Source organism: Ceratotherium simum, chromosome 15, assembly GCF_057802395.1.
Source record: "Ceratotherium simum simum isolate JZ-2026a chromosome 15, ASM5780239v1, whole genome shotgun sequence".
Lineage (NCBI taxonomy): Eukaryota > Metazoa > Chordata > Mammalia > Perissodactyla > Rhinocerotidae > Ceratotherium > Ceratotherium simum.
In genome coordinates this window covers 5,301,370-5,321,599 of record NC_141914.1, presented here as the reverse complement: position 1 = coordinate 5,321,599, position 20,230 = coordinate 5,301,370, and the positions used below count along the sequence as shown (strand labels likewise).

The following is a 20,230-nucleotide window of genomic DNA, read 5'->3' as shown; positions in this document are numbered from 1 at the left end:
TGTACAAACAACATCATGATTCAATACTTGTCTATGTTGCAAAATGATCACCACAATAAGTCTAGTCATCTGTTATCATACATAGTTACAAATTTTGTGTGTGTGTGATGAAAACTTTTAAGACCTACTCTCTTACCAACTTTCAAAAATATAATACGGTATCATTAACTATAGCCCCCATGCTGTACATTACATCCCCATGACTCACTTATTTTATAGCTGGGAATTTGTACTTTTTAGCCCTTTCCACCCATTTCACTCACCCTCCACCCCTTCTGCCTCTGATAAACACCAACCTGTTCTCTGTATCCATGAGCTCAGTTTTTTTGTTTGGCTGGTTGGTTTTTTGTTTGTTTTTAGATTCCTCATATAAGCAAAATCATACAGTATTTGTCTTTCTCTGTCTGACTTATTTCACTTAGCATAATGTTCTCAAGGTCCATTCATGTTGTCACAAATGGCAAGATTTCCTTCTTTTTTTGTGGCTAGATAATATTCCATTGTGTATATATGTATATATACATACACCGTAATTTCTTTATCCATTCATCCATCTATGGACACTTAGGTTGTTTCCATGTCTTGGCTATTATGAATGATGCTGCAACGAACACAGGGGTGCATACATCTTTTCAACTTATTGTTTACATTTTCTTTGGATGAATACCCAGAGCTGGAATTGCTGGATCATATAGTAGTTCTACTTTTAGTTTTTTGAGAAACGTCCATCTTGTTTTCCATAGTGGCTGCACCAGTTTACATTCCCACAAACATGGAAAGATCAATCTCACAGGAGTGGACCCAGTAAGAAATCTGAGTGCTCGGTGGCAGAAAATTTTCTATAATTTTGGTTAAAGAACAGATTTCTCTACCCTATCAAGTTGGAAGAGACTTCTTTGGTCATCAGCTTAGTAATGGTTGAATTTTATAAAAACTAGTTACAAAAAATATAAGACTGAACCTTATGGCTAAGGGGAGTAAATTAGTCTTCAAGCAGACTTCTGATAAAATTTCTAGAAGTTTGACTTGGTCACTTTTTTCTCTTTCTGCTCTTAACTGGCCTTCCCCCTTCACGCTGTTCAGGGCCTCAGTGGAATAACCAGCAGGCCCTATCCTTTCCACTCAACACCACCCCCAATCAAAACCCACTCATCCCATGAACCAAACAGTCCCTCTAATAAATTAATTTTAGAAATGTGGCTAATGATAGTGGAGGTGAGCCCAAAGGGAGGCCAGTGGAGAAGCTCATTTAAACCACAGAGTCTTTCCTCAAAGGAGGTTACGCAAGCAACAGCTTCCTCCAGTCACTAGTATAATGGCCCTTCCTATAAGAGTAAGATGCTCAGTGATTGTAAGCTAACTTGCTTGTCATGTCTCCAACTGGACGTAGAACACCGAAAAAATACTCATTCACCTTTATTCATGCTTTTTTATTCAACCTGGACTCAGAAGTGCCCTCAGTGAATTGCTTCTCAAATCACACCCACAGGAAAAAGACAAAAGGATGAACTTTGGTTTGGGGATAGTGGAGGAGAGGATATTTCTAAATATCACTCATTAACTGTTAAAAAATGAGACAACAGGCCCAAAATGGAGTCACTTATGCTAAGCCCCATGTCACCAAACTGATACTTAACTTAATTACAGTTTTGGCTCTCCCAGAAATGCAATCTTGAACCAGTCACTCAGGAATCTCCTGATCAGCACTAGTTAGGAAATCTGCCTGATAGATCCCTGCCATCCCCTATAAGGAGAGTAACTTCGAAATAATCAACCTACTTTTTCATCCAGTAGAACTTCTTCGTTCCTGCTCCCTTCTGCCTATAAAAGCCTTTCATTTCATACAGCTCCTCAGAGCTCCTTTCTATCTGCTAGATTGCATGCTGCCCGATTCAAATCTAGTTTTGCTCAAATAAACTCTTAAAATTTTTCATAGGCCTCAGTTTACCTTTTAACATAACTAAAACATGGAAAAGTAAAGTGATGTTGTGCCAAACAATGAAAAAAAGATGATAACACTTCGAGCCCGTGGCTTTTCCTGACAATTTACTTTTTCAGGCCTGGCCGAGCTCCTCGTTAACCAGATTCCATCCCCAAATCTGGCAATATGCCTCATGATCCAGCACCACCAGCGATTGGGAACGCACCAAAAGGAAAATTCAGAGGCTTGACTGGGCTCAGGGTGAGAGTCAACGGCGTTTTCCATAAAATGCCAGACCGCGCGGTCTGAGGGTGGGGTGGGCGCGTTCTCAGTGACAGCCCCAATCTTCTGTTTTCACAAGAACTAAGTCACGCCAGTGTCAGGATACCTCAAAGTCAAAACATCCCCTCGGTTGAACTCTTTCCATTCCTAACTTTTCAAAACCTCCATCTTTCAAAACCTTAGGGAAAAAATAGGGTTCTCTTAATTTCAGGAAAATTGAGGAAAGATCACTAGAGTGATATATAAATTCTACTTCCAATCCAAAAAATAAGATCCAAAAAGAGGAGGGAAATATCTCATCACAGGCTCTTCTGAATCCTGTGCAATTTCTGTGTAAGTGAGGCCCTGGAGAAAGTTGCTGACAGAAGGGCCCTCGTGGGTTTGGGGGACGTGGAATGAAAGTAAAGGACACAGGTGGGGAAATGGAAATGAGGCTGAGACTGAGGCAAAAAGGCTCCTGCCCCCTTTGATGGCTTCACATTGTCAAGCTGACTCTCTTCTTGTGGAAAAATCATGTCCCACCCAAGAACCAACCAGAACGTAAGCACCTCTCAGGGCACAGAGGCGGTTCCATCCACTCACCCCACCCTCTCTCACTCATTACCACCATAAACCAGAAATAATTTAAAATAATGCCCAAAGCAAAGCCAACAACACGTATTACAATTAACAAGACAACAATTAGATTATGTCAAGTCTTGCATGCGTTTCTCTCCAGAAACCACGATCTTTGTCTTGACCACATCTTCCTAGAAACCTAAGGGCCCCAGATATGTCTGGGAGCACAGAAGGCCATCCTGAGCTCATCTGACAGAGGCAGAAACTCTCACCCATGCTCTCTTAATCTCTCCTATGTCTCTCTCTCTTCTTTTGGAAAACACCAGAGAGGAACAAAGCCTCTTCTAACCAATGCTGATTTGAAGGAAATCAAAGCAACAAACCTACTCCATCTACCATCTAGTGATGCTGTTGTTATTATTGTTATTAAATACTGCAAGTGAGTAGTTTCTGCCCCCAGAACCATCACAGTGACTATGAGAATACTGACCAGCATCCATTCCTACAGCCCAGGTGTAGAAACCCAGTCCATAGTGTGGTCATCATTGGGAATGAAAGAAAAGTTTCCAAGACCTCTGATAGAAAGCCTCCTTTCGAGGTGAAAAAGTGACTTTAAGACCCCTCCTTTAGGAATTTTCCCAAGATTTGATCTGGGCTACAACGATTTGAGAAACAGCTTTTCAGCATCTAAGAGATCTATAAGTTGTGTGAAGAAAAGCCACATGTCTGCACATGCAGAGCGGGAGAGAATGTCAAGCTGCTTAGCACCAGCCAAACTGAAGAGAACCTGCTTGTTGTGGCAGCAAAGTGTCTAAATAGAGATATCCAGAAGACAGGGTGTCAGATGGGACTTCAGGGCTGTGATGGATCAGAGAAACATGCCTGGTGATCAAACTAAACTGTCCGATTCTCAGAGGGAGAATAGACAACCCGGGCTCAAAGCTCAGAGCTCAGTTATGGCCCTCCAGAGCTTTAAGTCCAGACATGACCCCAGAGTACCCCACTCTGACCCAACCTCCAACCTCTGGTAATGAAGTCAACCATGACTCTTCAGCCTTGGTCACAGTCCTAACCCAACTGGGCTGACTTCACTCCCTGTATGCTCCTGTTGAGTTCCAAAGGCTTCTAGTGCTGGACCTGTAGCCTGCCCCTTAGACCTGTCAGCAGACCCGGGCCTCCCTGGTTTGCCCCTACTGCTCTCTAGGGCCCTTGATTCTGAGTTGTCTATTGGCCCCAGAAAATCAGCCCCACCTCACCTGCCAGTCCCAGCTCCAATCGTCAGGATACACCATGCATTCAGCCAATATAACTCTTAGCTGAGTTTACCTTACCATAACCCAGTGGGGAGGTTGGAGTTATCAGACACAGGAAGAGTATTTAAAAAACAATAAGAGACATCAAAGAAGAGCTGCTACCTCAGAAGCCAATGTAAATATCAACACAGACCACGGTCAGGCCAACTCTGGCTTGTTGTGCACAAAATGTTACACCAAATGCCTCCACTGTTTGACTGCTTAATGGTACAAAAATGTGCATGGAGGTGCACCTCCAGGCCAGTCAGGGAGAATGTATTTCCATTTTAGACATAACTGATTTACTATTTTTGGGTGCCAGACACTGTGAATTTGACCTTGTTGGGCACTGGATCTTCTGTTATTCCTATAAATGTTCCTGAGCTCTGCTCTGGGATGAGGAAGTGACTCGGAAGCAGTTTGACGCTTCGGGGTGTTTCTTTCTCATGGTTGTTTAGGCAAACGTGCAACAGTGCTCGGCACAGTGCTGATGACTCCCCCACTACTGAGGCCAGACCCTCCTGGCTATTCTACGCAATACCCTGTGATTGGGAGTTTTCCAGTCTGGTTGGGGAGAATAGGTAATATTCCCCCCTCTGTGAGTGCAGGGCATTGTTCCCTACTCCCTGCCCGCCCCTCCCTGCTTAGCCTCCCTCTCCTCTCCCACCTAACCTCCCCAATCTCCCCTCCACACACACTCCGGCCTCCCCTCCACAAACACACACCCCTAGCCTCCCCTCCACACACACCCCCAGTCTCCCCTCAACACACAGCCCTAGCCTCCCTCCACACACACACACACACACATAGCCTCCCCTCCACACACACCCCCAGCCTCCCCTCCACACACACTCCCAGCCTCCCTTCCATACACACCCTCAGCCTCCAGTAGTTTCCTCAGATGCATGTGCTGATCAGTACTGTGCTGAACACTTGACAGGCCTTTCTACAGATCTGCAGGCCCATCTCCCTCTCTCATTGCTGGTCCCTCATTCTATGAACTTCAGGTGCCGTGGTTCCCTGGCACCTAGCAGCCTCTCCTCAATTCTGGAGTCGGAGTTCCCCCTGGTTCCACTCCCTGAGATCTCACCCTGGAAACTCTCGGGCAGTCAGCTGGAGTAGTCCTCGCACTCGCCTCTTTTGTTTCAGGTTTCTCAGAGACGATTGCCCTTCGTTGCCTGATGGCCAGTGTTTCAAAAACCATTGTTTCATATATTTTATCTGATATTTTAGGTTATTTCAGGCCAAAGGGTAAATCTGGCCTGTTGTTCCATCTTGGGCACAAACAGAACTTCTTTAAAATTCAGTTGTCTTTGCACTTGATACCAATATCACACACAGAAAAGACACTACTTTAACCTGTGTTTTTCAAAGTGAGGCCCTTGAACCACCTACCTCAGAATCACCCAGATGCTTAACAAAAATTCACATTCTTACACCACATCCCCAGATCTATTGAATATAATTTTCTTGCAGCTAAAATTTAAGAATCATTTCTATTACCATGAAAATTCATTAACAAAAGACAATAAAATCCTGATGGTTGGGAAATCATTGGAATAGGAAATGGATTAAAAAGTCAAGGATAATATTGGGAGTCCACCCTGAAATGATGTTAACACCAGGCATGACCCTCTGCCAGCTCTGCCAGCTGTGAAACCACGTGTCCTTACTCTCTGTGGCTATACCGACCCTATTGCATCCAGCTGCTTGGTTCTCATTCGTTGCAACAGTAGTGCCCCATCTGGAGATTGGAAAGCAGCAGTGAGACAGGGAGAGAATCTTGGCCACCTATCACCAGAGGCCCTCTGGATGGCAAGCACCAAAGGGCCAAAGCCAAACCAGCCTGGAAATTGTTTGCTAGGATGTATGTTTCCCCCTCAGCTCATTAAATAAAGTCATGCTCCCCACCCACGAATTCACACCAACAGTAACAACAATCACACTATCAATCTTTTATTCCCCAATCTCAAGAGGAATTAGAGTAACCCCTCCATCATCTTGGCTCACAAGAGTCCCATTTTCTGGGGAAGGAAACAAACAGCCTAAAAAGCGTGTTTTAGGTGTGAACACAGCACAGACATCTTTGGGCTGAGTCCATCCAAGGAGCAGTAGATACACCATGTGAGCAGAGTTGCTCACAAGTCTTCTCCAGGACTCAGTGTGGGCCATCTCACTCTGAAACTAGCAAGAAGGTTCTCACTGCTGGAGAAAGTGATGGGAGCACATGTCCATGCCTGAGCTAGCAGATGGAAGAACAGAGCAAAGTGTACCTCACATCCCAATCATGACATGTCCTCCACTTGACCCTACTTTTTTATCCAAAGTCTGATTACCCTGAATCAGCATTGGGGAAGGAGTGGCGAGGTGGAGATGGGGCTGGGTGGGTAGAGGCGGAGCCAGATTACCTAGGGCCCTTTAAGCCATGGTGAATATCTGGATTCTATTTTAAATGCAATGGGAAGCCATTGGAGGGTTTAAGCAGGAGAAACATGAGACCTCATGTGTATTTTTAAAGAATCATCCTGGTTGCTTTGCGGCACATGGCTTATAGGTGGCAGGAGGGAAAGCAAGGAAAGCCCCAGGACAATGCTGGTGAGGCCACAGTCTATGGACCAGTGTTAGCACACTGTTTACCATCTGCAACAAGATAAGTACAGAAATTGACAGTAAAAGTTTAGAAACTTTAAAACATTTTAAAGTAATTTGATATTGTTGTAACATCCAAGCAAGAGTTTTTATATTTTCACAAAAATATCAGGCCACATTGGACTGAGGAAAAAAATAAAACCAAAACCAAAGTGGTCCTTTAGCCCAGATAGTTTGAGACATCCCCACAATGATTCAGACCGGGGTGACGGATGCTTGAACTAGGCAGCTCAGGCACAGAGAGGACCAAGAGTTTCACCCTCCCAGGATCACAAAGGACCATAAGAGGAATATGGAAGGTCAGGATAAGGGGGCTGGTGCACACAGAGATACCTCTGCCTCTGCCGACCTGCACTACACCCGACTACTCACCAACTCTCCGACAGCAGAGACAGTGGACAGCAGAGGGAACCCGGCCCTGTCTTTTTGCACTATCCTCTCCCCTTCTGGCAGTCTATCAGACAATCCTCCGCTATTCACAGGGTTTTCATGGCCAATTTTTTCTGAAGTGGGTGTCTAGGTACTGCTTCCTAGTCTGTCTGAGTCTGGAAGCTCCACTGAAACCTATTCACCATGGGTACCCCTGCTGGGATTTGAAATCAAGATGGCATAGCTTTCAGCATCACAGAAACACGCAGCCACCACAGTATGACAACCAACAGAGACATACGGGTGGTATGGATTCCCTGACCAGAACAAGCTCAGGCCTTGATGGTGAGAGTGCAGAATCTTAACCACTAGACCACCAGTCAGTTCTCCCTTGTACTTGCTTAAACATAAGGTGCTTCTAGGGGTACTGTGACCCCAATGCCACCCATTCTTCCCAAACACATCTTTTTTCTCCCCATCATTACCCTCTCTTCCTCTGGCCTTTATCCCCAAGGTTCAGCTATGACATGATTTTGGTGTGAGCATTTTTTATGATTTTTTTCTTCTTCACTAACATTTTTAATACTAAATTTTCATTATTAATAAATATACAGGGTCCCTAAAACTGTCCTAAATGTGCTTCATACTACCATATATCTCTCTATTTTGGCTTTTCCTCTCTTCCTTTAACAGTTTTCCATATCAATAGTCTGAATTAAGCCTGGCTTGCAGGAAAAGGGGCAGCAGAATCAAATAATTGGAGAAAAACTCCCTGAGCCAAAGGAAGACTTGGGTCTTCAAATTTAAAGAACAAATCAAGAGAAAACAGGATACTTAAAAAAAAGAACAAAAGATCTATCCCTAGAGGTATAAAGGGAAATTCAGAACTTCATTCTTTTTTTAGTTTAAAGGGTGGGGGTAATGATCATTTTGTAATGTATATAAATGTCAAATCACTATGTTGTATGCCTGAAACTAACATGATATTGTATGTCAACTATACTTCAATTAAAAAAATAAAGTGTGAGAGTAGTAATTTAATGTAGGGCTATTTGGATATAAGGGATGTCTTTTGAATATTAGGAGAGTAGTTAGTAATAATCCAAATATTTTGATAGTTAATCTACTGTTTTAACTTTAGAGGAATCTTTTAGGAACTACATATCTTGTTTTAAAGAAATATTAACCTGCCAAAGCAATCTTGAGAAAAAAGAACAAAGCTGGAGGTATCACAATCGCTGACTTAAAAATATACTACAAAGCTATGGTAACCAAAACAGCATGACGCTGGCAGAAAAACAGACACACAGATTAATGGAACAGAATTGAAAGCCCAGAAATAAACCCAAGTATCTATGGACAGCTAATCTTCAACAGAGGAGCCAAGAACATACAATGGAGAAAGGAAAGTCTCTTCAAAAAATGGTGTTGGGAAAACTGGACAACCACATGCAAAAGAATGAGAGTAGACCATTATCTCACACCATACACAAAAATTAACTCAAAATGGATTAAAGACTTGAACTTAAGACCTGAAACCATAAAACTCCTAGGAGAAAATGTAGGCAGTACACTCTTTGACATTGGTCTTAGCAGTATCTTTTCAAATACCATGTCTATTCAGTCAAGGGAAACAAAAGAAAAAATAAACAAATGGGACTACATCAGAGTAAAAAGCTTCTGCAAGGCAAAGGAAACCATCAACAAAACAAAAAGACAACCTACCAACTGGGACAAAATATTTGCAAATCATATATCTGACAAGGGGTTAATACGCAAAATATAAAAAGAACTCATACGACCCAACAACAAAAAAATGAACAATCCAATCAAAAAATGGGCAGAGGATGTGAACAGACATTTTTCCAAAGAAGATATACAGATGGCCAACAGGCACATGAAAAGATGTTCAACATCACTAATTATTAGGGAAGTGCAAATCAAAACTACGAGATACCACCTCACACCCATTAGAATGGCTATAATTAACAAAACAAGAAATAACAAGTGTTGGAGAGGATGTGGAAAAAAGGGAACCCTCACACACTGCTGGTGGGAATGTAAACTGGTACAGCCACTACGGAAAACAGTATGGAGATTTCTCAAAATAGAAATATGATGTGATCCAGCTATTCCACTACTGGGTATTTATCCAAATAACAGAAAATCAATAATTCAGAAAGATAGATGCATCCCTATGTTCATTACAGCATTATTCACAATAGCCAAGATGTGAAAGCAACCCAAGTGCCCATCAACGGATGAATGGATAAAGAAAACGTGGTATATGTATACAATGGAATACTACTCAGCCATAAAAAAGACAAAAATTGCGCCATTTGCAACAACATGGATGGACCTTGAGGGTGTTATGCTGAGTGAAATAAGTCAGACAGAGAATGACAAATACCATATGATTGCACTCATATGTGGAAGATGAACAGACAAACACATAGATAAGGAGAATAGATTAGTAGTTACCAGAAGAGAGAAGGATGAGGGGAGGGCGAAAGGGGTAAGTGGCACATATGTATGGTGATGGATAAAAACTAGACTGTTGGTGGTGAACACAACGCAGTCTATACAGAAACTGAAATATAGTGACGTACACCTAAAATTTACACAATGTTGTAAACCAATATCACCTCAATAAAATAATTGTTTAAAAAAAGAAATATTAACCTGAAATTCAGAAATTCCTTACATTTCACTTTGGTATCTTTTTCTTCTATTAAATTTATGACAAATTAAATATAGTGCTTTTTACTGAAAATGTAATTGATGGTAGACCCTGGGCCAGGGATAGACACGGTCTCTCTGCACAAGGAACTGGGTCTATTTGGCTATCCGGGTAGTTGACTCAAGTCAGAAACTGGACTATTTATACTTTCCGGTCGTTAGGAGGGCATTCAGATGCTTCCTAAACACCTAAGTTACTACCAGGAAATAACTCGAGCACTGAGGGAACTCTGGCACTGAGAAACGTGAAGATAGTGAGAGCTCTACATAATTTGGTGAGAAAGAATTCACCTTTCAGCTTAGTTAAAGAAGAGAGCTTTCATGGGAACAAGGCCACAAGATGAAAAGAGAACCCCTGCAAACATTCCCAAGAAGAAGAGGTTCTTCTCATCCAATTTATTTGTCTCTTTTTATTGAGATGTAATTGGCATAAAACATTAGTTCCAGGTATACAACATGATGACTCGATATATGTACATATTGCAAAATGATCACCACAATAAGTCTAGTTGACATCCGTCACCCTACATGTTTTGTAATTATGTCCTTATGAAGAGCTATTCTCCAACTGTGACAGCTCGGGCCGGTTCTGAGCGTTGGGAATGAAGGACCCCCACCTACCGGTGAGGCCTGTTGCCTGTGGCTGGGAAACTCTTCCCCCTAGACTAGTGGTTCTCAACCTCGGCCAAGCATCAGATCGCTCCGGGGAGCTTTTCGGAGATGCCTGGCCTTGTTCCGCACCTGCTGAAAAAGAATCTCCAGGGGCGGGAAGAGAGCAGGCATATTTTTAATTGCTCCCAGGTGACTGAGCTACACAGCTGGAGGTATGTACCACAGTACTAGACTCTAGCATCCTCAAGGGCACTGCGCTGCCTTTCGGAAGCAGCTGGGATGTTTAATGAAAAGAGTACAAAAGTCAGATGAATTTTCATATTCCTCACTTACTAGACAAATAGCAAAAATTTACATTTCTGAACATCAATTTCCTTAGGTGTATGATATTACTTTTCTAAAAATCAATTTTCTCTTCTATTAAAGGGAATTCAATAAAATAATGTATATATTTTTAGAAGCTATAGAATTTCAGGCACCATGGAGAAAGGTGCCGACACACCACTCACTTCCTTGCCATGGAAAATGCTGGTCATTTTTAACGAGGGAGAAATAAATGAAGCCACAGAAGATAGCAACCTTTGCACTGGACAGCAAGGAAGGAAGGGGGCATCTGCCTCTGGACCTTTTTCCACTTTAGGAGAGTTGATAGCACCTGAGGAGGCCAGGGTGGTCCGAGAGGCGGCAGGTGGATGGGAGAAAGGACTCATCTTCCAAGGCTTCACCGAGGTAGCCGAGAGTCAGAGTCCTTGGCAGGAGCTCCGAGAGCCAGAGGCGACTGGAAACAGGCAGATGGCTCACAGAGAGAAGCCAACAGTCGAGAGAGAGGGAACAACGCAAACAAGCCCGACTGGACAAGCTTAGCCCAACGCCACTGTTACTGTAAGTGACTTGGTCTTCTAGAGAAAAAGGACATTCTTCCATTTGAGCTCCACTGTCTGTTCTTTATGACAAAACATGCTCATAAAGATCTGTATGTCTCAACTGACAAATTGAGATGTATATATGATACGTGTATATGTGTATATATGTGAATGTGTATATATATTGTTGAGTTAAAAAAAGCAAAGGCAGAACAACGAATAGAATATGGTCTCATTTATACTTTAAAATTGTATTTATACCTGTGAGTGGACTGTTGGAGAAGGGCTGGAAGAATACAGACCAAACTATTAACAAAGGTCACCTCTGGAAAGGGTGGTCAAATGGGAAGAAAGCAGGTAAGTGAAGGGGAAACCACTACTTTTGACTCTAAACACTCTGTGGCAGTTTTTTCAACATACATAGATTACTTTTTTAATTCTAAAAGCCAAAAAGAATAAGAAGGGTTAGGTAAAAAGAAAGAAAGAGAAAGAGAGAGAGAGAGAACGCAGGAAGGAAGGAAGGAAGGATAGCTCTCAGCAACCAATGCCCTTTCACCACAGGAATAATCTTTCTTCCTTGGAAACATTAAAAGTTACAAAGAGTAGAAATTTTGAATAATTCTATGAGGAAAAAATTAGCACTTTAGACACAATTTAATGAACAACATAAGAATGAATCAATATTTTTATACTATGGCTATATCTATGCTAATAATGTTTATGTAGAGATGAACATTATAACGATTGGTAAGTGAATTGCTTAGGTATCCTCATGCAAAAGAATAAAGTTGGACCCTTTCCTCCATCATATACAAAAATTAACTCAAAATGGATCAAAGACCTAAATGTCAGAACTAAAACTATAAAGCTACTCAAAGAAAACACAGAAGAAAATCTTTACAACATTTGATTTGGCAATGATTTCTTCGATATGACACAAAAACCAAAGGCAACAAAAGAAAAAATAGGTTAATTGGACTACATCAAAATTAAAACCTTTTGTGCATCAAAGGACGCTATCACCAGAGTGAAAAGGCAACCCAGGGAATGAGAGAAAACAGCTGCAAATCAATACCTGATAAATAGTTAATATCGAGAGGATATTTAAAGACTTCTACAACAAATGTCAACAACAACAACAACAAAAAAGCCTGACAAAAATGAGCAACAGCTGGGGCCGGCCGGGTGGCGCAAGCAGTTAAGTGCGTGTGCTCCCTGCGGCAGCCCAGGGTTCGCGGGTTTGGATCCTGGGTGCGCACCAACGCACCACTTGCTAAGCCATGCTGTGGCGGCGTCCCATAGAAAGTAGAGGAAGATGGGCACGGATGTTAGTTCACGGCCAATCTTCCTCAAGAAAAAAAAGTGGGGGGGAGGATTGGCATCGGATGTTAGTTCAGGGCTAGTCCTCCTCACAAAAAAATAAAATAAAAAAACAATAAAGTCGGAAATGATTAAAAAAAAAAAAACTGAGCAAAGGACCTGAATAGACATTTCTCCAAAGAAGATATACAAATGGCCAATAAATACACAAAAAGATGCTCAACATCACTAATCATTAGGGAAATGCAAATCAAAACCACAATGAGACATCACCTCACACCTGTTAGAATGACTATTATTTAAAAATAATAATGTTAGTGAGGATGTGGAGAAATTGGAACCCCTGTGCATTGCTGATGGGAATATAAAATAGTGCAGCTGCTGTGGAAAACAGTATGGCGTTTTCTCAAAAAATGAAACATTGAGTTACTTTATGATCCTGCAATTCCACGTCTGAGTATACACCCAAAAGAATTGAAAAAAGGAACCCCCAAGAGACATTCGTACACCAGTGTTCATAGCAGCATTATTCACAACAGCCAAAAGATGGTATATAAGTCAGGGTTCTCCAGAGAAATAGCACCAATGGGATATATATATATATCTCCTGGAGGCTGGCAAGTCCAAAATCTTCAGGGTACACCAGCAGGCTGGAAACCCAGGGAAGAGCTGTTGCTGTAGTTTGAGTCCAAAGGCAGTCTGCTGGCAGAATTCTCTCCTCTTCAAGGGAGATCAGTCTTTTTCGATAAAGACTTTCAAATGATTGGATGAGGCCCACTCACATTATGGAGGGTAATCTGCTTTACTCAAAGTCTACTAATTTAAATGTTACTCTCAGGGGCCAGCCTGGTGGTGTACTGGTTAAGTTTGTACTCTCTGCTTCGGGGGCCCGGGGTTCACAGGTTTGGATCCTGGGCGTGGACCTACACACCACTCATCAATCCATGCTGCGGTGGCGTCCCACACACAAAATAGAGGAAGACTGGCACAGGTGTTGGCTCAGGGAGAATCTTCCTCAAGCAAAAAGAAGAGGATTGGCAAGAGCTTTTAGCTTAGGGCTAATCTTCCTCACCAAAAAAAAAATGTCTTTTAAATGTTACTCTCATCTAAAAAATACCTTCACAGAAATATCTAGAATAACGTTTGACCAAATATCTGGGTACTGTGGCCTAGCCAAGTTGACACAAAAAATTAACCATCACAGATGGAATCAACCCAAATGTTCATCAACAGATGAATGGATAAACAAAACGTAGTATACACTTACAATGGAATATTAGTCAACCTTAAAAAGGGATGAAATTCTGACACGTGCTACTATACGGATGAACCTTGAAGACATTAGGCTAAGTGAGATAAGCCAGTCATAAATGGGAAAATACTGTATAATCCCACTTACATGAGGTACCTAGAGTAGGCAAATTCACAGAGACAGAAAGTAGAACGGTTGCCAGAGGTGGTGGGGGGAAGTAATAGAGAGTTATTGTTTAATGGGTACGGAATTTCAGTTTGATGAAAAAGTTCTGGAGATGGACAGTGGTGGTTGCACCACAGTGTGAATGTACTTAATGCCGCTGAACTATACACTTAGAAGTTGTTAAAATGGAAAATTTTATGTTACTTTTATTTTAACACAATAAAAAAATGAATTGCTTACATGTATAGGCTTTACTATGTTGCAGACACAATACTAAATGCTTTATATTGATTTTCTCATCTAATGACTATCGATATCCCCATTTTATAGATGATAAAGCCTCCTAGAGAAAGCAACTTGCTCATCGTACACCAGTAAGAAGAAGGTCTGGGGTTGAAACCTCACAGTCTGACTCCAAAGTCTGTGCTTAGTCAGGGTGCTATACTGAAAAGACCTTTTACATTAAGGTAATGAGGTAAAAAGCAAATTAAAATATTTTTCAAATAATATTTTAAAGTTGATTCAACACATAAAAAATTTAAAGAAGTCCCAAAGAGATGTCAAATCCAGATTGGGTATGACTAATAACGGGACACCTAAAACAGCCCTACATTGACCTTCACCGTGAGAAGTTCTTATCCCAAAACCACAGCATCCCAGAAATAAGACAAGAAACCAGGATGCCCAAGAAATAGGAGTAGACTGTTTACCTGGCATCTGCTCTATTTTTCCACAAGGCTTGGAACGTTTCAGTTTCTATATTTTTTAAAATAAAAATACTGCAGTCCCATTTATATGTCTAAATTGTATTTATGTTTAGATCTATACCAGTGAGTGGACTCTTGGAGAAGGATTGGAAGGATACAGACCAAACTATTAGCAAAGGTTACCTCTGGGGAGCGTGGCCGAACGAGAAGAAAGCAGCTAAATGAAGGGGAAACCATGACTTTTGACTCCCATACACTCTGTTTCCATTTTTCAAAGGAGACAATCATTCAACTGACAGTTATTGGGTGTCTACTGTAAGTCCAGGGACTATGGTGGTTCTGTTCAAATAAGATGAAAAGACAGAGTGCTCGTCTGCATTGAGCTCCATCCAGTAAACAAATAAAACATCCCCTGTCTCGAGGCGCAGCATATCCCATAGACAAAACTCATGTTGGTGTTCTGGCCCCTCCAGGGAAACTTTACAAACTTGCTTCCTCCAAATGCTCCCTCCCACTCCAGTGATCCTCCTTTCATGGACTTTTTGACCACCACCAACAACAACAAGAAAGACCTGTATTGCACCTAAGGCAGTGTAGACTAGTGGTTAAGGCTTGGGCTCTGGAGTTACACTGTCTCGGTCTGCATTAGCTGTTTGTTCACTGAGTGACCTTGGGCAAGTTTCTTAATCTGCCCGTGCCTCTATCTCCTCAGTTAGTAGGTACCAACCCTCCCAGGGTTGCTGAGAGACTTACATGAGCACTCCGAACAATGTTTACCACGTATGGGGTGGTCAGAAAATGTTAGCCATAGAGGATCAGATGGGCATCTACAAGCAACTGCTTCAGGGAGGAGGGAGAAGAATAAAAGATCATCCAGAGGAGAAGGGTCCTGGAGATCATTTTACAGATGACGGCACAGAGAGGGCCATAATGGCTCGATGTCCTGCCCAAAGGTGGTCAGCGGCAGCCCCAGGCCAGACTCAGGTTCTCTCTGACACAGAACGATGCCCTCGAGGAAGAGAAAGCAAGAGATCTCCAAACTGACTCTCTACTTAGGTGCACATTACAGGCCTTATCTACTTCAATAATTGTAAATTATAAAGTTGTAAGTATGAACACGTGGATAGATGATGCTCTCGGCAGGATGAGAAAGCTATTCTGCACACACTGTGTGTATATGGGGGTGGAGGAGGGGTGCAACAATCACACCCACGTCAAAGATTTTAGGGCCTCTTTCTGGAAAGTAGCCTGGGTCACAGGCCAGAATGCCGGACCACGTCAGCAGAGCTCCAAGACAGGCCCCAAAAAGTGAGTCCAAAAGTGAGGCACAGACTCACTGCTGAGCCCCTCCCACAGCCTGTAGGCCCTGAAGGGAGGCCACAGAAGCAGTGGAGCAGATGGAAGGGTATGCTGGGCAAGAGGTGAAGACTGGACCTCAGCGATGGATCACTCCAGAAACACCTCCACTGTGTAACTGCTGCCAGTTCAGCACGCTGTCCCCCACATCCCCATCAGCTCTCCATGCCATCCTCTCCTATCTCTCCCACCTTCCCACCCACTAACCTCTCCCAGATTATCCCGCATCATGACCCAGTGTCCCCAGGATAGACCCACCCTTTCCAGCCTGGAGGCTTTTGCCCATGCCTTCCCTTCCTCCTAGAATGCCTGCCACCTGCTGTTCTGTGATCGCTTTCCCCACAAGCAAACTCTGACAACATCCTTTCCCAGAGGGGCCAGCCCCGTGGCCTAGTGTTTAAGTTCAGCACACTCTGCTTTGGCTGCCCAGGTTCAGTTCCCAGGCGCAGACCCACACACCACTCATTGGCAGCCATGCTGTGACAGCGGATCACATACAAAATAGAGGAAGACTGGCACAGATGTTAGCTCAAGGTGAATCTTCCTCAGCAAAAGAAAAAAAAAATCCTTTCCCAAATGCCAACCCTTCCATGAAGCCATCCTACAATAAGAAGTCCTCTTACCTTCTGCACTCCTAGAACCTTCTAGATCTTTCTGAGGCGCTTGATAAATTCTACCTCACTCCTCTCTCAAGACTCTCTCTTCTTTATGGCCTTATACATTGCATGGCTGACAAATGGTCGGGACTCAGGAAACACCAGTTGCTAGCGCAGACGATCAGAATGGTGGCTGGGAAAACTGACGGCAGAAGGGAAGCTGAGAAGGAAGGCAATGAAGGATGCATACAACAGCACCGACTTACTAAGTGCCAGCACTATTCTAAGTGTTTAACACATGTTAACTCCCCTAGTCCTCAACACAACCCCAGGAGGTAGGGACCACTATCTCCACGTTACAGAGGAGGAAGCCAAGGCATGGATGGGCTAAGTAACTTGCCCAAGGTCACACAGTTCGGTTGTGAATTGAGCCAGTCCAGCTGGCTCTTCATACTGTTTCTCTACAACACTGTTCCTACTAACCCTGCATCCCTGAAAACCACTTCGGCTGTTCCACCCGCTGTATGCATTACCTTCCGAGATCTAAACCCACTCTGCAACTTCCAGTTATGGCACCAAATTCCCACCTACTGCTTTATGAGCCGGAAATCAAAGACCAGTTCTGGCCAGGTCTGCCACGACAGTAAATAACATACGACAAAGTCTCAAACCCAAAACATGGCTCAAACAGAGAGAATTACAGATGTTCCAATGGAATGGGCCTCATGCCGTTCACCTGGCTCAGTATTCACCATCATTTCCATTTCTCAATCCTGAACCAGAGACCAGAACCATCTGCAGACATCAACATCTAACAATCACTCCGAGTGTGATTTTGATAGAATTATGGGATTCACATACAACTATACAGCTTTTGATGCACACAGAGGTCTGGCCCATGTTGAACATGTTTTTTAACAATCATAAAGGAATTGGGCCTCCCACTACGAATAGGAGAATATAGAAAAGATATATCTGAGTTACAACTGCATTCAAATGTAAGTGAAACAGAAACTACCTACATAAGTCAAGTTTTAAATAATTTAATACTACACATCCTATTAACCGAAGCAAAAGCTTTGTTAATTCTAAATAAGCCAGAACATTTTCTCCATCTTCTATCAACACAGTCGGGGATTGGGGGATGGATAGCTTTACAAATGTGTACTCTGCTACCACAGAAAGAAAATAGAAAAATAAATGTATCAGTAGGTTCAACTTTGAAGTTAGGAGAGGCTTACAACAGGATACCGGCTAAATTTCTGTTCGCAGGAAATTTAAAAACAGCATACAGATGACCCAAAAATTCAATTAAACTCAAATGTTAGCAAAGCAGAAGAAAAGGAAGCCGAGGGTCTGTGAGTCTGTGGCAGCAAGCCATGTTTGTCTCCCCTTGATGAGGAGAAGTCTAGCGAGAAGGCAAAGACTCAGGACAGAGATCACAGCGGGAGAAATGCACATCCAGCGCGTATCCAACTTACCCAACTCAGTCTGTCTACTCAACACTTTATTTTTCCCACTTTGCCAGTTTTAAATCAGACAGCGGCTGGGCTTTTGTTGTTGCTGCTTCTGTTCTTTTGATCCCAAAGTCTCATGAAAATTACACTGTGTTGGGTAAGATCAGGCCCACCCCGCTTTAGCGGGAACAAAGTTTTAGGCTTGGATCCTTGGCTGCTTCTTTGGGAAAACGAATAAATAAGAAGTGGCTGGAGCGAGAGGACGTGGGGGACGTGCCCAGCTGACGTCGGGCCGCGAGGGGCCGCAGAGTCCTTGGGCGCAGCTGTCCAGATGTGCCTCATCTGGTCCCCCGAGGGCACCCAGCTCCGGCCCGCGGCATCCCGAAGCCGCAGCTCATTGGTGGCCGCGGCTGCTGGCCGGCCTCCGATTGGCCGGCCGTCCCGCCACTCCTCGGCCTCGGGCCCGCCCCGCTCGCCGCCCGCTCCTCCGTCCTCGGAAGGAACCTGGAAGCGCGGCGCTGATGTGGCACTCGGCGCGGCGGGAGGGGCCGGGCGAGAGGGGTCCCCGCTCCAGGGCTTGCCCCTGCCTGGCTGTTGTGTGCCCATCCTATTAGCCTGTTAGGCTGGTTTGTTTAAACACGATGATTTCAATCTGTTCTTGGGGTGAAATGAAGGCGCGCTCGGCGCTCGCTTAGTTCCCGCGTTTCCGAGTGGAAGGGACTGGGGCTCCGGATGCCCACGCCCCCAAAGGGCCTTCATGCCGCGCCTCGGGACGTCACTGTCTCCACTTTCTCGGGGGAGAGAGCAATAAAATTCAAGAGCCTGCTCCATGGGGACAGTATGCTCTTGTTGGAGGAAAAATCCTAGCGAATCCTTCGTTGAAGTTCTTGTTAACCAGAAAGGTGGTGGTTTCTGTGGAGAAGCCCGGGGATGATCACAGGAGCGCTTTGGAACACTCGGTTGGTTTGGAGTTTTTTGTTGGGTGGTGGCAGCTGTAGGAAAAGGAGAGCGTTGCTTGGTTCTGTGAGAATTTAGACAGGACTGCGCCAAACGAGGCTCTCATCCTGGGGAAATCGTTGAAGGGTTGACTGCTTGGTTGATTAGTTGGGGGGGGGGGGGGGAGTCCTGCAAATAATTGCCATTATAATTTGAGGATGTTGACAGAAATGTGACCTCATTTGAAATATTAAGATGTCAGGAGCTACACTCATTGGGCCACACACCGTGAAAGGTGCCGGCCTTTACCTGCATTATCATATTTAATTATTCCAACCACCTATGAAGTAGACATAATTATCTCCATTTTCAGACGAGGCTACCGATGCTCTTCAGATGGGAAGCCTATCCCAGCATGCTGCCAAGGTCTCCACTATGTTTGCAGTACCGCCTCATGGGTACATAAACATGCCTGCCTTTTGCCAGGAGGGGGTGGGTCAGAATTTACTGTGAGTGCCTCTACCTTCTGAGGTCCAAAGCTTTCACTACATAGAGGGTGTGCTCTTGGTTGGTATTTGTTTTCTATTGCTGCGTAACAGATTACCACAAATTTAATAGGTTGAAACACCACGCATGTATTATTGCACAGTTTCTAAGGGTCAGCAGTTCAGGCACGGCTTAACAGGATCCTCTGCTCAGGGTCTCACAAGGCTGCAATCAAGGTGTCTGTCAGCCTGCATTCTCATCTGGAGGCTCAAATGGGGAAGAATCTGCTTCCAAGCTCCCTCAGATCGTTGGCAGGATTCATTTCTGCGCAGCTGTAGGGCTAAGTCCCCAGTTTCTTAGGAACGTCAGCCAGCAGTTGCCCTTACCTCCCAGAATGTAGTCTCAGGTTCTACATTTCCTAAAAGCCAGGAGGTGAAGATCATGGAGGGCCACCTGAGAGTCTGTCTGCCACAGTGGGCTCGTCAGACACGTCGGTCTCTATCACCCTGCTGCAGTGCTATCGTACCTCCACAAGCCCTCCAGAAATCCAGGGCCCTGCTCACCAAGTAGGATATGTGAGTGGATTAACAACATTCAATCCCTCTGGCAGTCAAGGAAACCCACAAAGGAGGATTGGCCCTTGAAATTATGAATTTGATTTTCTAGAACA

At 43.7% G+C, this 20,230-nt stretch overlaps 1 protein-coding gene across 2 annotated transcripts in view; it reads right to left on the bottom strand.

Annotated features, from left to right (window-relative positions):
* TMEM45A (transmembrane protein 45A) overlaps nucleotides 1-18,488 on the bottom strand; it is a 70,973-nt gene extending 52,485 nt beyond the window's left edge. The window contains exon 1 of one of the 2 annotated variants that reach the window (XM_004439956.3): nucleotides 18,163-18,488. The gene's annotated coding sequence lies outside the window, so the exon portion shown is untranslated. Of the gene's footprint in view, nucleotides 1-16,708; nucleotides 16,880-18,162 lie in introns of those variants that run through there. The other variant, XM_087439418.1, reaches the window with a different exon arrangement.
* Between the last annotated feature and the right edge of the window lie 1,742 nt (nucleotides 18,489-20,230).